Below are 17812 nucleotides of genomic sequence, written 5' to 3' on the forward strand. Positions count from 1 at the left end.
GCTATAGACAATCTGTGCTGTATCTGTTTGCATGTATACAGACATGTGTTTCAGGCATGTGTGCCCTTGAGGAGGCTGAAGGTTAATAATGGGTGTCTTCCTCTATCACTTTCCATATTGCTGTTTGTTTGTTTGTTTGTCTGTCTGTCTGTTTGTTTGTTTGTGAGAGACAGGGTCTCACTATGCAGCTCTGGCTGACCTAGATTTTACAATGTAGACCAAGTTGACCTCAAACTCACAAAGATCCATCCACCTCTGCCTTCTGGGCCAACATGCTTGAGGTGCCCCAGCGATCCTCTTGTCTTTACCTGCCCTGCCTACCCAACTCAGAGGTTACAGGCACACACCACTGTGCCTCCTTTTCACACTGGTGCACAGGATTCAAACACCAATCTTCCTGCAGTTCACTTACCAAGCCATCATCTACCCAGGCTGGGTCTTTTGTTTTCTGTAATTCCGTTTCTTGTTCCAGCCTTTGTTGTCTGTGCGCTTTGCACAGGTGTTCTAGGGTTTTCCTCTAGTACTCTCCTCAACTTTGAGTCTTACTATCTGGGAGCTGAGGCAGGAGAATATGAGGTTAAAGCCAGCCTGAGCTACATAGAAATGTGAAGTTCTGCAATGCTAAGAGGTTAGCCGAGTCAGAGGGCCAGAAGGGGCCCTGGCTTTTCACTGGTGTCCCTGTCCCCACACCCTCTACTGTCAACATAATTATTCTACCTTAAATGTTAGACTTTATTTGAAATACTTCGTAGCACAAAAGTGTGAAAATAGGTTAATTTCTATGGGATTGCATCCACATTCTGGTTTTTTTAGGTGGGCTTATTATTTGTTTGCAAAGTCAACTATGTTAAAAAATTATTGCTTATTCCATAATAAAAGATTAATCATTATAATTATTTTAAAAACAAGAAATATATACATTCTCCAGGCTGTATATTTTTATTGTGTGACAATGGGTCAATTACTTAACTCCTGACTTTTCAGACCTATTAATATCAAAGAACAATAATCATGTCTTGCTGGGCAACTTCTTGGATTTAAATGTAACATTATTAGGCATTCTGCCCAATGACTGGCAGCAAACAGTACAACCAATGTTGATCCAAGGGTGGTGGTGGTGGAGGAGGAGCTTTTTATTTTTTGTTTTTGTTTTGTTTTTGTAATGTTGTAAGGACTGGAAATTGAACATAATGATTTATGCAAGGCAAGTACTCCTCCACTGAGCTACAGCCCTAGCCCTTTCACTTTTTTGTCTTGTTCTCAACTAAATGATTAACATCCACACAACAGTATATGTTTTAGTAAATTTTGAGAAATAAGGATATAAAAGTAAGCCAGGCATGGTGGCACATGCCTTTAATCCCAGCACTCAAGGAGGCAGAGGCAGACAGAGCACTGTGAGTTCGAGGCCAGCATGGTCTACACAATGATTTCAGGACAGCCAAGGCTACACAGAAAAGCCCTGTCTTGAAACAAAACAAAACCAAAAGTGGGTTGTTCTATTGGGAGGTCTATGGTACTTTATATAAAAATACATAGAGAACTTAGAGTCATTGAAGATTCTTTCAGCAGAGACTAAAACATCAAAGTAGGAAGTCTAAGAAAATTACTTCAGAGACATGTATGGAATACATTAGAGATGGTTGTAAAAACTCTGACTAGAAAGACATTTCCCCCTTCCTCCAACCACTACTAGTATAATTAAATTGACACGTATGGACAAATACAAACATTCATACCTAAAAAGATTGTCTTACTTTTTCAGTTAAAGTTAACTCATAAAAATTCTTGCCTTTAGTAATTGATCCACGAAGAGTCTTTGTGGAACAAAAGGATGGACAAGCAATCAAAGAAACATAAAGAATCAAATGCAATTTTGAAGATGGCCTTGATTTAAGAAAGCAATTTCCACGAGAATGTAGAAATACAATATAAAACTAGAATACTGATACTTCAAAATAATCTCTAGTTTAATAACTTTTATAAAACTCACCTTATAGTAGAGTTGGAAGATTTAGACTTCTTTAACCTAGAATTTTTCATCATTTAAGCATGAGGACCATCGGTATTATAGTTACATGTCTGCAGATAAAAGCAAACACGTAATTATTTTCAAGTCACTATGAATTCATTGATGCTTTTAAATAAATTGGTATATATAATGCTAACACACACACATTAGAAGAGTGTGCACGAACACTTATTTAAAACCATGTAATTTAATTAATCCACATACAATGACCAATATTTTAACAAATTCAAGGATCTTTTGTGATAAATTCAGGGCCACCTACGAGAGAGAAACATCTAAGTTTTCTTATATAATAATACTATCTTCAGAAGTATCAAGGGTACTTATCACTGCAAAACTGTGAAGAGAATGAAAAAGAAAACAAAATTCTCTTTTCAATACAGTGAGACTATTAAGAAAACCCGCAGGCAATATGGTGCTTGTAGTTCCTTTCAAATCGCAAGATTTTTCACCTACCACCCTGTCCTCATTGCGCACCTTCCATCAATATTTATTCTAGGAACCAATTGAGAATCTGAGGATCGTCTATTTTATTCATTCTCCTGACATTTATTTTGAGCTTAATATGTGCCAGGCACAGATAATGAGCTAACGGGCCCCAGTCCTTTCCTCACAGAGATTACATTCTAGAAGAAACAGACAACACTCCAGTGATAATGCAAACAAAGGCTTCTGGAGGTGCCAGGAGGGAGAAATGTGGGCCACTCTATGCAGAGCACAGGAGCCTGATGGATAGTTTCACACTGGGAGCTGGTCTGGGTATTCTAGTTAAAAGGTAACCAATTTTATAGCAAATATTCTCCCCGACTCTCGTTGCTTTACAGTGGGTTCTTTTACCTAGGGCACCAGTGAAATCTCTTCCTTCCACTCCACTGTCTCCTTCTGGCTGCTCAGGAACCTTCCTTTGTGCCGTTTGGTTCACAGAAGAACAGGAATCTTATGGGAAAGAGAAAGAGGAGAGTCAAACTTGTGCAGCCAGTAGTAACTGAAGTTTTCAAATACAGACAGCTAAGTGTCGTGCCCCACCAATGGGAGACTAGGTGGCCACTGTGGAAATAAAGCACTTGTCATATTCCAGAAAACTAGTTTTTGTTTAGCCTTAACGAGAAGTTCTGCATGTGAAGGCTGCACCAACACAAACACAGATGCCCTTCCTCTTAATACGGAACCAGCAGGCCTAGTCCTTTCTCTTAACACCACACAACCCTTCTCTCTCATTTTGTCTTCTTTCATACGCTACCCTCTGCCCAGATGAGAAAGATCTTTTACACACTCTCAGGAAATGTATTGATCAGAAACCTCAGTGGCTAAACATAATCCAAGCATTTGTTTCTTTTTCTAATCCACACCACGGTCCACTATGGATTACAGGGCCCTGTTAGGCAGCCATCCTTCAATCTCGGGAATTCAAGCTGTGCACAGAGGGACTCCATTCTCACTGGAGGCATCCTGTGGGAAGCTAAGCAGTTACATACTACAGAATATCACTGTGAACAATGTGTCTTCAATGTAAGGACCGTATTATGCTTACTTTCTTTCCGGTAAGCTAGGCCGTTGGGATGTTTGATTGACAGCTGCTGTCAGACCCTGGTTTTAGCTACTTTTGAGTAGGAAGCAGCCCGCTTGGATGGCCAATGAACTGTCGCTGTGGTAACCTAGCTGCTTTGAATGTTACAGGGACCCTTTGAAGAAGCTATGCTCCAACTGCAAGAATGCTCCAGCCTCTGCTTCTGGGTGTGTCACCTTCTGTGTCCAGAGGTCTCGGGACTGGTCACATTTCTTTGAACCTATATCAAAGGGAGACAAGCTGAGTAACCTCCCAATGACCTCACCTACAGCAGCCCTGAGGTTTCTCAGCTCAAAGTCTTGTAGAGAATTGTCCTCAATTAAATCAAAGGGAGAAAGAATGTGGAAGCTATGCTCTGGGTCGCGCAAACTATAATTCTACATGCCACGTCCCCTTCTGCTAATGTCCAAGATATGTCCTACACTTTTAGGGTTAATCTTGGATGTTTCCCTCCAATAAACTACACAACACACACACACACACACACACACACACACACACACTGCAACACTGGACTCCTAATACAGACTCCTCTCAAGTAGTTTTTGCCTGCTTGTGGTTTTTATCATGGATGCAATGCACTGAGCCGTCAGATGATGCCAAGAAGGAAACTGTAGAGTGCTTACACTAGGAGGAAGCTGGAGAATTCCAAGAAATGATGGAATGCAGACACCATGGTAGCTAAGAATGGCAGCAGAGGGATGGAGAAGGCAAGAGATAGCAGTGAAAGTTGATAGTGCAGAAGAAAGAACTGCCAATCAGCCTTTTGTGACAATGCCAGTTTTATTTTATGGCCATGCATCTTCAATAAATGGTCCCCAGTCTCATCAAAGAATGGGAAGAGAAGTCTAGTGGTTGATACAGGATGCTTTACAATCTAAAATGTGGGAGATAATTATTTTGACATGCATTTGATTTTATAAATCCAGCCATACCACTTCAAACCATCTATAAGAGAAGAGAGATAATGCTGAGCCTTATTGCTTGGCTGTGGGTGTAGTGGATGTAAACATGTTTTTGTTTTGATCCCAAGAGTAGGGTAAGGAACAGACTTGTGATAGAACAGGTGATGTTTATCCACTTAGAAGTCGAACCACCTCATGGGGGGCTTGGTTTTTGCGACCTGAAACACATCCTAGTACAGACTCTGGGAGGAGGTATGTGTGTGTGTGTGTGTGTGTGTGTGTACATATATATATATATATATATATATATATATATATATTCAAAATAGGAGGCTGGGGTCTTGGTACTGTTTGGTTGTTTATTGCTCCACTTTAAGATGTTCCAAGAGAGAAATGCTCTGGCAAAAGCTTTGAAGCTTCAGGCTCAGGCTGAGGCTCCAGGTTCTGGCTGCTGTTTCAAGTTCCAGCAGCAACTTTGGTGGATTTGCTAGTCTACTGAAATCCTGCCAACTACACCAGGGGAATCACTCCAAGGAACTGAATTCAACAAGGTCTACTTCTCCTGTTCCCATTAACCTCTTTTCTCTCCTATCTAAGTTGGTAGATTGGAAGGGAGGTATAAGCATTAAAGAACCCCAAATGAAGTATGTGGGTCTCTGCATCTGTTTCTTCGGCTTCTGGATAAAGCCTCTAAGAAGACAGTATGGTAGGGTCCTGTCTTGCAAGCATAGCAGACTTTCATCAATAGTGACAGGGGTTGGCATTCTCCCATGGGGTAGGTCTCAAATTGGGCCACCCATTGGTTAACCATTCCCTTAGTCTCTGCTCCATCTTTATCCCTACACTTCTTGTAGGCAAGACAACTTTTAGGTCAAAAGTTTTATGTGTGGATTGGTGACCTCCTCCACCCACTAGAAGTCCTACCTGACAATGGGAGGTGTCGACTTCAGGCTCCTTAAGTCCCACTGCTAGGAGTCTCAGCTGGGATCATCCTCATAGACTTTCAGGAACCTCCTCTGTGCCTGTGATGGGCTCCCCACCAATTTCCATTCTTTCTCCCAGTCCTCTCCACCATCCTTACCCTTGCTCTCCCCACATCTGATGCCCACCTGCATTACCCTCCCCACCCAGTTCCCTCTTCCATCTGTTTCACATGTCTATTTATTTTCTCTTCTGGATGAGACTCAAGCATCTGTTGGGCCCTTCTTATTAGCTTCATTGGGTCTATGGATTGTAGCATGGTTTTCCTGTACTTTTTGGCTAACATCCACTTATAAGTGAGGACATACCATGAGTGTCTTTCTAGTCTGGGTTAATTCACTCAGGATGATATTTTATAGTTCTATCCATTTGCCTGACAGTTACATGTTGTCTTTGTTTTTAATAGCTGAGTAGTATTCCATTGTATAAATGTACCAGATTTTCTTTATCCATTCTTCAGTAGAGGGACATCTAGGTTGTTTCCAGTTTCTCTCTATTACAAATAAAGCTGCTATGAACATAGTTGAGCAAATATTCTTGTTGTATGATGGAGCATCCTTTGGGTATATGCCCAGGAGTGGTACAGATGGGTCTTGAAGTAGAGCTATTCCCAATTTTCTGAGAAAGCATCAGATTGATTTCTGAAGTGGTTGTGCAAGTTTGCACTCCCACCAGCAGTGGAAGAGTGTTCCCCTTGCTTCACATCCTCAACAGCATGTGCTCACTTGAGTTTTTTACCTTAGCTCTTCTGATGGGCATAAGATGAAATCTCAGAGTCATTTTGATTTGCATTTCCCTGATGACTAAGGAAATTGAGCATTTCTTTAAGTGCTTCTTGGCCATTCGAGATTCCTCTGATGAGAATTTTCTGTTTAGCCCTGTATCCCATACTTAATTAGGTAATTTGGTTTGTTGGTGTCTAATTTCATGAGTTCTTTATATATTTTGGATATTAGCCTTCTGCTAAATGTAGGGTTGGTGAAGATCTTTTCCCAGTCTGTAGGCTGCCATTTTGTCCTATTGACAGTGTCCTTTGCCTTGTAAAAGCTTTTCAGTTTCGTTATGTCCCGCTTATTAATTGCCAATCTTAGTACCTGAGATGTTGTTGCTCTGTTCAGGAAATTGTCTCCTGTACCAATGAATTTAAAGTTTTTCTCCACTTTCTTTTCTATGAAATTTAGTATATATAGTTTTATGTTGATGTCTTTGATCCACCTGGACTTGAGTTTTGTACAGGTGATAAATATGGATCTATTTTTATTTTTCTACATGTAGACATCCAGTTAGACCAGCATCATTTTTTTTCATTGTATGGTTTGGCTTTTTTATCAAAAATTAGATGTCCAGTAATATGTGAATTTATTTCTGGGTCTTTAACTCAATTCCATTGATCAATCTGTCTATTTTTACTCCAATACTATGTGGATTTTCTTACTATTATTCTGTAGTACAATGTAAAATCAGGGATGGTGATACCTCCAGAAGTTAAACGTAAAGAATTGTTTTAGTTAGGCTTGCTTTTTATTTTTCCATATAAAGTTGAGAATTGTTCTTTCAAGGCCTGTAAAGAATTGCATTGGCATTTTGATGGAAATTGCATCGAATCTATTGATTGCTTTTGGTAAGATGGCCATTTTTATTATGTTAATCCTACTGATTCATGAACATGGGCTTCCCATCTTCTGATATCTTCTTCAATTTCTTTCTTCAAAGGCTTGAAGTTCTTGTTAATCAGGTTTTTCACTTGCTTATTAGAGTTATACTAATATATTTTATATTATTTGTGGCTATCTTAAAGGGCATTGTTTCCCTAACTTCTTTCTCAGCCCAGTAATCATTTGTATAAAGGAAGGCTACTGATTTTTTTAGATATTTTTTTTTTGATCCAGACACTTTGTTTAAGGTATTTATCAGCTATAGGAGTTCTCTAGTAGAGTTTCAAGTGTCACTTATGTATACTATCATATCATCTATGAACAGCGATATTCTGACTTCTTTTTTTTTCCAATTTGTAGCCTCTTGATCTTTTTTAGTTGTCTTATTGCTCCAGCTAGGATTTCAAGTACTATATGAAATAGATAGTAAGATAGTGGGCAGCCTTGTCTTGTGCCTGGTTTAAGTGGAATTGCTTTAAGTTTCTCTCCATTTAATTTGATGTTGGCTATTGGCTTACCATATATTCCCTTCATTGTGTTTAGGTATAAAACTTGTATCCCTGATCTTTCCCAGACTTTTAACATAAAGGAGTATTGGATTTTCTCAAATGTTTTTCAGCATCTAATGAGATGATCATATGGTTCTGGTTTTGTCTTCATCAGAGTCCATATTAAGATGTTTATTAGCTGGCAAAGACTGTGCCCTCAGAAGCTGCAGTCCCCCTCTAGTGGACAAACACCATGTGTCCTCTCACAAATCTGTTTCAAGTGGACAAACACCACACATCGTCAAACAAGTCTGTTTCACATCCCAGACTTGGCATCAAAACAAAAACATGTTTACACCTACTACATGTGGGTTTTTTTTTCTTTCCGTATGTTTATATGGTAGATACATAGATGGGTTTCCATATGTTGAACCATCCCTGTATCCTTAGGATGTAGTCTAGTTGATCATGGTGGATGATGTTTCTGATGTGTTCCTGGATTCGAATTGTGAATATTTTATTGTATTTTTTGCATCAATGTTTATATGGAAAAGTTGTCTGAAATTCTCTTTCTTTGTTGAGTCTTTGTGCAGTTTAGGTGTCAGCATGACCATGGTCTCATAGAATGAGTTTGGTAGTGTTCCTTCTGTTTCTATTGTGTGGAACGGTTTGAGGAGAATTGGTATTACTTTTTCTTTGAAGGTCTGGTAGAATTCTGCACTGAAACCATCTGGCCCTCAACTTTTTTGTTGTTTTTAACTCTTTTAGTTAGGAGACTTTTAATGACTGCTTCTATTTTCTTAGGGGTTATCGGTCTATTTTGATTGCTACCTGATCTTGATTTAAGTTTGATAAGTGGTATCTATCAAGAAAATTGTTCAGCCAGGTAGGGCGGTGCATGCCTGTAATCCCAGCACTTGAGGAAGCAAAGGCAAGTGGATCTCAGTGAGTTTGAGTCCAGGAAGGTCTACAGTGAAAGTCCAGGACAGCCAAGGCCACACAGAGAAACCCATCTTGAAAAATAACATCCATTTCATTTAGATTTTCCAATTTTGTGGAGTATAGGTTTTTGATGTAAGACATAATGAGTTTTTTTTTTTTTTAATTTCTTCAGTGTCTGTTGTTATGTCCCCCTTTTCATTTCTGATTTTCTTAATTTGGATACTGTCTCTCTGCTTTTTGGTTAGTTTTGCTAAGGGTTTGTCTAATTTGTTGCTTTTCTCAAAGAACCAGCTCTTGGTTTTTTTTTTTTTAATTCTTTGTATTATTCTCTTTGTTTCTAATTTCTTTATTTCAGCCCTGAGTTTGATTTATATATATATATATATATATATATATATATATATATATATATATATATTGCCATCTACTCCTTTTGAGTGTGTTTGATTCTTTTTCTTCTAGAGATTTTGAGTGTGCTTTTAAATTGTTACTATGGGATCTCTTAAATTTCTTTATGAAGACATTTAATATTATGAACTTTCCTCTTAACATTTATTTTATTGTGTCCCATAAGTTTGAATATGTTGTGCCTTCATTTTCATTGAATTCGAGGAAGACTTTAATTTCTTTATTTTCTCCCTGACCCAGAGACCATTGAATAGAGAGTTGTTCGGCTTCCATGTATTTGTAGGATTTCTGTTGTTTCTGTGGTTGTTGAAGTCGAGCTGTAATCTTTGGTGATCTGATAAGATACAATGGCTTTTGTTTGTTTGTTTCTTTGTTTTTTGTTTTGTTTTTACAATTTCCTTATATCTGTTCAGGCTTATTTTGTGACCAACTGTGTGGTCAATTTTAGAGAAGGGTCTGTAAGGTGCTGGGAAGATATATTCTTTTATGTTTGGATGGAATGTTCTATAGATATCTGTTAGGTTTCATCTGATTCATCACATCAGTCAGTTTCATTATTTCTTTGTTTAGTTTCTGCTCAATGACCTGTCCATTGGTGAGAGAGGGGTATTGAAGTCTCCCACTATTGATGCGTTGGGTTCTAAGTGTAGTTTAAGCTTTAGTAATGTTTCTTTTATAAATGTGTGTGTCCTTGCATTTAGAGCATAGATGTTCAAAATTAAGACACTCTCTTGTTAGATTTTTCCTTTGATGAGTATGAAATGTCCTTCCCCATCTCTTTTGATTAATTTTGGTTGAAAGTATGTTTTTATTAGATATTAGAATGGCTACTACATCTTGCTTCTTGGGTTCATTTACTTAGAAAATCATGCTGAGGTGTGTTTCTTGCAAGCAGCACAATGATGGATCCTGTTGTTGGTTTTTTTTTGTTGGTTTTTTTTTTTTTGCATCCATTCTGTTAGCTTGTGTCTTTTTATTGTGAAATTGAGTCCTTTTTTATGTTGAGAGATATTAATGACCAATAACTATTAATTCCTGTTATTTGATGATGGTGGTGGTGGTGGTGGTGGTGGTGGGTGGGTGTGTGTGTGTGTGTCCTTTCTTTTTTCTTTGCTAGTGAGAAATTATTTGTCTCCTGTGTTTTCTTGGATATAGTTAACCTCCTTAGGTTGGAGTTTTCCTTCTAGTACTTCCTGTAAGGCTGGATTTGTGGATAGATATTGTTTAAATTTGGTTTTGTCTTGGAATATCTTGTTTTCTCCTTCTATGGTGATTGAGAGTTTTTCTAGGTATAATAGTCTAGGTTCACATCTGTGGTCTCTTAGAGGCTGAAAGACATCTGTCCAGGCCCTTCTAGCTTTTAGAGTCTCTGTTGAGAAGTCAAGGATAATTCTGATAAGTCTGCCTTTGTAAGTCACTTGGCATTTTTCCCTTACATCTTTTAATATTCTTTCTTTGTTCTATGATTTAGTGTTTTGATTACTATGTGTCAGGAGGGTTTTCTTTTTTGGTCCAATCTAATTGGTGTTCTGCATGCTTCTTGTACATTTATAGGCATCTCTTTCTTTAGGTTGGGGAAATTTTCCTCTCTGATTTTATTGAAAATATTCTCTGGTTCGCAAGGAAAGGTATGCTGAAGACAAAGCATATGCACCTGGGAGCTCAGGGTAAACTCTCAGCAAATCCGCCACTCTGTGGGTTGGAAAGATCATATTCTCTTCTTACAGAGGACCTGGGATTGATTCCCAGCACCCACAGTGCAGCCCACAACTGTTAACTCCAGTCCCAGCACCTCTTATGTGGTTGTGAATGTTATGCTCAGAAGACAATTTGCTGTGTTGAAAAGACTTGTAAAAACAAAATTGCTTTTAGATTTTAAGCCCTGAGGAAGTTTGCTCTGACTCGAATGTACCCTGTCATCTAACTTGCCCAGAGTAACAACTGCCAAGTACAGCTGGGCTACTCTTAAAACCTGCTGATTGTGCTATTATTCTTAAGTTTGCTCTTTTCATACTGTCCCAGGTATCCTGGATGTTTTGTTTCAGGAACTTTTTAGATTTAACACTTTCTTTACTGTATCAATTTCTTCTATCATATCCTCTACACCCAAGACTTTCTTCAGTCTCTTGAATTCTTTTGATGATGCTTACATCTATTGTTTCTGTTCTCTTTCCTTTCCATTTTCAGGTCTTAAACAGTTTTATTCATTTCCTTCACCTGTTTCTTTGTGTTTTGCCATATTTCTTGGAGGTGTTCATTCATTCCCTCTTTAAAGGCCTCTGTCATTTTTATAATGTTGGATTTAAGGTCAACTTCTTGTGCTTCAGCGGTATTAGGATATCCAAGGCTTACTGTAGTAGAATAGCTGGGTTATGGTGGGGCCATATTGCCATGATTCTTGTTGATTGTGTTCTTACACCAGCCTTTAGCCATCGGGCTGCCCGTGGTGCTTTCCAAATGTTCCTGATGCAGGGATCCTCAGTGAGTCGTGCAGAACCTTCTGCCTGACATTGGAGCTCAGGGAAGAGCCCACTGCTCACGTCTAATCTGAATGTTCCTGGGTTCCCACAGGCCTCTACTGGGTGCGCCTCAAGTAGAACAGGCAGTTAGGAAATAGGGGGACAGGGCTCTTTGATAAATGTTGCTGGGGCCCCCACAGGTCTCCTCGGGATGTCAGGTGTGGGGGTTGGGGACAAAATACAGCTCACCTGTGGTGGCTATGCCCTAGGTGGATCAGGCTAAGGATAGAAAGAATTTTATCTTATAATCTTATTACAAATATTTTTATTGATTAACTGTATTTATTTATTCACTTTATAATCCCTCCCTCCTTTCCTCTCACTCCCACCCTCTTTCCCCTTTCCCCTTCTTCTTCTCTTCAGAAAAGGGGAGCTCCCCCTCCCTCATACCAACTCACCCTGGCACATCGGTGTAGAAACAGGACTAAACGCATCCTCTTCTACTGAGGCCAGACAACGCAGCCCAACTAGTGGAAAGTGATCTAAATGCAAGCAGCAGAGTCCATGTCAGAGATAGCCCCCATTCCACTTGCTAGGGGACCCACATGTAGATCAAGCTGCCCATCGGTTACATATGTGTCAGGGGCCTAGGTGCAGTCTATGCATGCTCTTTGGTTGGTGTTTCAATCACTGTAAGCTTCCAAGGGCCCAGGTTAGTCGACTCTGTTGGCCTTCTTGTAGAATTCTGTCCCCTCTGGGTCCTTCTATCCTTCTCCCAACTCTTCACAAGACTCCCCATAATGTTTGGCTGTGAATCTTAGCATCTTTTTGGATCTGCTGCTGCTGGATAGAGCCTCTTAGAGGCCCATTTTGAGCCAGGTCTTTCTACCACAGATGCACAATGATAAAACATGCACAGACCCTTCCCTCAGAAACTAATAGTATAATGTGACAGATGACATTTAAACAATCAAAATTAAAGCAATGATTATTTTATTATTACATAACTAAAATATTTATGTGTTGTAGAAAAAAAGCACAGGTAAGGAACTTTCCTATCTAAGATACTGGAATTGTTAAATATTCTTCAAAGATTTGGATGGAATCCCAATGATAAGGAGATATTTTGAAAATGGAGTACATTTCTTCAAAGCCCACTCGTCTCTAATTGATCTCTATAATAGAATGAACAGCTCAATTTCACATGATTAAGAGAACAAAGGAGAAACTCCAAAGTCCATTTAGACCACCACTGAGGTGATGTAAAGGCACAGAGAATAACACCATGGAGAACTGACTTATAAATCTCAGTAGTCTTTCCTTTAAGAAAAGAGAATTTGAGTGCCACTCACTATTGCCCAAATTATAAAATTTACTTAAAGCTGGTAAGTGAGATTAACTTTGAGTTTCTGTCACTCAGTGGAATTATTGGAACCAAAGAAGCTTGTGTGCAGAAGCAGATGTGTCAAAGCACTCACCTGGTAAAGTGTGTCCTCTGAGCATCAACATCTGGAAGGTGGCAGGCATGCATAACTCAGGACCCTGCCCCAGACTTGCTGAATATGAATGTCACTTTAATAAGATCCTAAGTGACCTGTATGTGTATTAAACTTTCAGGTGCACCTGGGGGAAGAAATAAAATTCATGTTTTAATTGAAATTTGGGATAGTATTTTCAAGATCTACAGAGAGTTACAGTCCCCAAGCATGCACATCTTGCTTCAAAATACCCTTTTGGATTTGATGGCTCCTCTCTGCTATGAAATGGAATAGGGGTTCACCATCCAGATAAACAGTGGCTTGGTTAAAGCAGGCTAAATTTAAGCATTTCTAAAAACATGTGCCCATATGCAATTTTTGAATTCTTCAAATAAACAGGAGTAGGCATACACAAATTAACAAAAACGGACAGAAGAGCTTCCACTCAGAGTGGTTTCTAAGCTCAAATACCGGGTACACTTCAATGCCTGCCATGCGTCAATTATAGTGGTGGTCTTCCATGGTTAAAAGGCCAGAGAAAAATTAACTCAGAAATTAACAAGTGCAAGATTCCATAGGCATTTGTGGCGATAAGCACAACAGCATCAAGTTAATGGAGGCATCAGGGTTTTTCTTGAAGAACATCCCCTGTGGCTGCCATGTAAAAGAAAGGAGAGGGGGATTCACAGAGACCTCTGTTCCTAGGGAAGAGAAGGCCCAAGGCCAGCAGTCACCCTTCATCTTCAGACAGACAGCTCCTTCATCCCACCTCGAATAGTGATGGATAATCAGGTCGGCAGAGCAGATATATCTGTGCAGGCTTTTCACCGTTTCTCCCAACCATCACCTTGTCGATCGAGCTACCCTTGCTAAAGTGACACATCTTTTTAATTAGAGCAATTTGTTTCATAGGATGAGCGATCCCTTTCTTGAGATCCCACGCCTGCTGTTTCTGAGCCTCTTCTCCTTGAGGACCCTTCTGCACCAGTGAGCCTCCTGCAAGCCTTGCTTCCAAGAGAAACGGAGTGCTGCATTTCAATACTACACACTACTTCAAAATCATGTTTTCATTTCCCAGAAAAAGGCTCTTTTTTTTTTCATGCATTATACTTCAGAGGCTATATCCTGCCAAAGCCCAGGAGCAAGAAACAGCTCAACAAGTTCTGAAAGGAACTCACTTCCATCCTTTTGCTGAAGGAAAAAGGCAGGTCAAAGGGTGGGCTGGAGTGCTCTGGGAAAACAAGGAGAGGTCCACATCCTGCCCAGTTCCCGCTTTGCACAGGTCTGAGCTCTGGTGTTAGAGATTGGTCTGATGTATTTTAATGCTAATAATTACTGCTTGCTGTCTCTGTTGCACCTGGACTTTGCCTAAGAGCCTAACCCATTTGACCAATAAAAGGTCATCACACCTGGGCAGGGCAATTGGAATAGGTGTGGCTAAAGTTCCAGGGCTTAGTGAGACAGGGATATTCTGGGGAAGAAGAGAGCTGAGGAAAGAAAAGAAGAAGGAGGCTGTACTTTCATGGGTTAGATGGAGGAGAAGCACACGGCAGGCGTGGATGGAGATTTGGTCCAGATGATGATAATTAACAAGTATTTGGGATTATGGATGGGAGGTAGCTTGATAGAAATTATTAGAAGCAGATGGCATGGGATTGGGGCAGGCATGGGATATCTGCCCCACTATGGGAAGTAGTTTAGGGAATTAATATCTGCCCTGCCCCAGGTTAACTAAGGCTATTTTAAAATATAACAGGTGTCTGTGTCTTGATTGATTGCTAGCAGGTTAGAAAATACTGTTGTAATAATAATTATAGAGCTAATAATAAACATTATTAGGCCATACCGGGAGACTAACTGCAACACTCTGGTTCAAATACAAGGGTAGGGAGGGCTGACCCCACTGATGACAGCAGGGCCAGCGGGCAGTTGCTATGAGAACTCTCTCTCTCTCTCTCTCTCTCTCTCTCTCTCTCTCTCTCTCTCTCTCTCTCTCTCTTGTTCTCGTGTGTGTGTGTGTGTGTGTGTGTGTGTGTGTGTGTGTGTGTGTGTGTTCAGAGGACAAGTTGCTGGTGTCCTCAGTAATGTACTGCAGGTTCTATGTGAGTCTCAGGCGGTCAGGCTCTGTGGTAAGGGTCGTTACCCGCTGAGCTATATTGCTAGCCAAACCCCCAAAACTTTACCCTGTTACTGCACAACCACGCTCTTCAACTCTGCCCCACTGGGAAAGCCTTAAAGATTTTACTTCAGAATAGGCTCCACGGGGAGTTAAGCATTGCACCTCTAAATAATAAGAGATAGTGAAATAGAACGTTTTTCTCTGAAGAGCCTCTAGTGCCGTCGTCATCTCTGTATTTTCAATTGCCCACAGAGATGTTTTAATTTAACATTTGGTGCTAAGCATCCCTTGAAAGAAGATGATAAATCTGCAGATCTACATTTTAAATTGAAGTGGTTACTGCACATTCCCCTGGCTCTTGTGCTGGTTCTCCGACATTTTATTTTAGCCTCGTGCTCCTTCATCACTTCAGGGAGAGGGGAATTGATAAAAGCATACAGTAGGCAAGGATTATTTAATGTTTGTCTGTTTGCTGAGATGAGGTCTCACTCTATGTGTATTTCAGGCTAATCTCTGGTTCATCCCCTGCCTGAGTCTTCCAAGTACTGGAATCACAGGCTGGCACTACCACACCCAGCAAGAACTAATCGATGTTTGCGAAAGGGTTTTTTCATTGGTTTCTTTGGTAAATATAAATCTCATTTTTGCTTACAGGTTTCATATTAGGCAAAGAGGGAATATATAATAATCTTCTGCCACTAGCAACATCTAAAGAAAAACAAATCTAATACAAACTATACAGAAGTAATTCTTGCTTTTATGCACTTAATATTCAGCATCTACTATGTACCAGTATTACAGGATACCAGGGAAATGTAACCTAGTAAGCCCTGATTTCTAGCATTCTGGGCTGGAATTTGTTGTTTTGGGGTTCTGTTTGTGGTTTTAAAGAGTCAAAATACCTCACAAAGCCAGGCGAGCTACCAGGCGAGCTCTAGCTGCGGGTTGCTAAACACCTCAGCGACACTCTGTGTTAACCAACCCTCTCCAGGGCAGTTGGCAGGAAACTAGTGGAGGATGCCTGAGCCTGACCACTAAGCCACACTGCCACAGCAAGAATGAGCAATTCCATGGAAGCCCAGTGAGAGGCACCTTAAGGTCACCAGCTGAAAAGAGATCCAATGCTTCCCTCACACAATACAGGCACCTCTAGCTCAACGATCCAAACTGCTCCCCCATCTAAATCTTGTTGTCTCAAACATGGCACTAACATGTTGTCACAAGCTGGCTTTACAAGATGACTGGCAATCCAAATGCAGGCATACCAAAAACAGTTCCTAAAGTTTTCTTCAAGCTGCTTGTGTAAGGCATGTAGAAAAGACAAATGAGCTTACACTTGGATCTAACCTCCAATATTTCTCATTACACATATTCCAAAATCCCAGATACCTGAAACACTTCTATCTCAAAGCTGTTTAGGTAAATACTATTCAACATACATATTAGCAAAGAAAAATAGAAAATCACTGCTAATACCTATTGGCTATTTCCATATTTATGGTAAGCATTTTATGTCCTTCCTCTTATTTCGTACAACCCTAGTAGACGTGAACTATTTTTATTCAAGTTCCCATTTTACCAGTTTAAAGAGAAAAATATGAGGTACAGAAATAGAATGTCTTGTGGCTCAAGATCACAGGATAGATATGAAGTCAACCCTAAGTACTATCCCAGAATCTACGGTTCCACCCCTCTGCCAGGTAGCGTATTAGAAAAGATAGTTTAACCTCAGTATTCTAAGGTCCTTTTAGTGTGGAGGTTATTGATATCTCAAAACGTTTACACATTTTTATGCAAATACCTTTCTTATGTTAAAACTGCTAATATAAGCAATAGAATGCATTCATTTCTTTTACATTTCACTCTTATCACTAAGTCACTGCCGTTGGAAAGGCCTCCTGTAGTTAGCAAATATCTACGAGACAAGACCATTGTCTAGCGCAGATCTCTAACTCCAGGAACGATTCACTGCCCGTTATCGGGCCTGACTCTCTTCACCAAGTCACCACATGAGCACACAAGCTGGGGCATCTTATCACACCGTGATCAAGACTCCAGAAGGCCAGGCTAAACAAGGAAAGCAGCCTAAAAACTCTGCATCCGTTGTCAGGCCATGTCCTTCTTTCAGAGAATTTAATCAAGACAGCACCATCCTTGTTTTTTTTAATAACATAGTTGAAGATGACAAATTTTCCACGGAAGCATCTAAGCATTGAGTGGGCAGAACAGACTCTTATTTCCCCTGAGTAGCTACAACAGTCTCTCACGTGAGTACCTAAACACCGATTTAGATCATTTAAATTCCATACACGTCAAAACACTTCAACCTAACACTTCCTTTGAAGTCACATTCCTCGGATTCTTTTTCTTTTTTTTTAATTTTATTTTTTTAGTGGCATCACTTTTTTTTTTTAGCATTTCTATAGCACTTCACTTTGGACAAGTGCTTTCTAATTATTTATACTCTTAGTTAACTGCTAGCTATTTATTCAAATACAGTTATTCTTCCAATAATAGATTAAACAGATAAACAATGCACACATTAAATCAACCCAATCCTGAAAGATTGAAACTTATGGCAAAATTGCAGACAAGTGCATAAGTATAAGAAAAATGAGACAGACAAATGGTAGACAAACATATATAAGTTAACTCTTGTCTTTAAAGATAATCAGTCACATCTCTATATTGTCAGTCATGGTATGAATGAGTGGGAAAAAAAACAGTAATTGCATGTGGATTAATACTGATGAAGAAGTTGTGTAGCAGACACTGCTA

General features: G+C 39.7%; 1 long non-coding RNA gene across 1 annotated transcript in view; it reads right to left on the bottom strand.

Moving 5' to 3' along the window:
- Positions 1–1990: 1990 nt before the first annotated feature.
- Positions 1991–17812, bottom strand: part of LOC311603329 — a 100595-nt gene continuing 84773 nt past the window's right edge. Inside the window, exons 3-5 of the long non-coding RNA XR_014781049.1 lie at positions 12916–13060; positions 2870–2968; positions 1991–2082 (exon numbers count right to left, since the gene is read on the bottom strand). This is a non-coding gene — a long non-coding RNA (uncharacterized lncRNA). The remainder of the gene's footprint in view (positions 2083–2869; positions 2969–12915; positions 13061–17812) is intronic.

This window comes from Acomys minous, assembly GCF_964271855.1.
Source record: "Acomys minous genome assembly, chromosome: 8".
Classification (NCBI taxonomy): Eukaryota; Metazoa; Chordata; class Mammalia; order Rodentia; family Muridae; genus Acomys; species Acomys minous.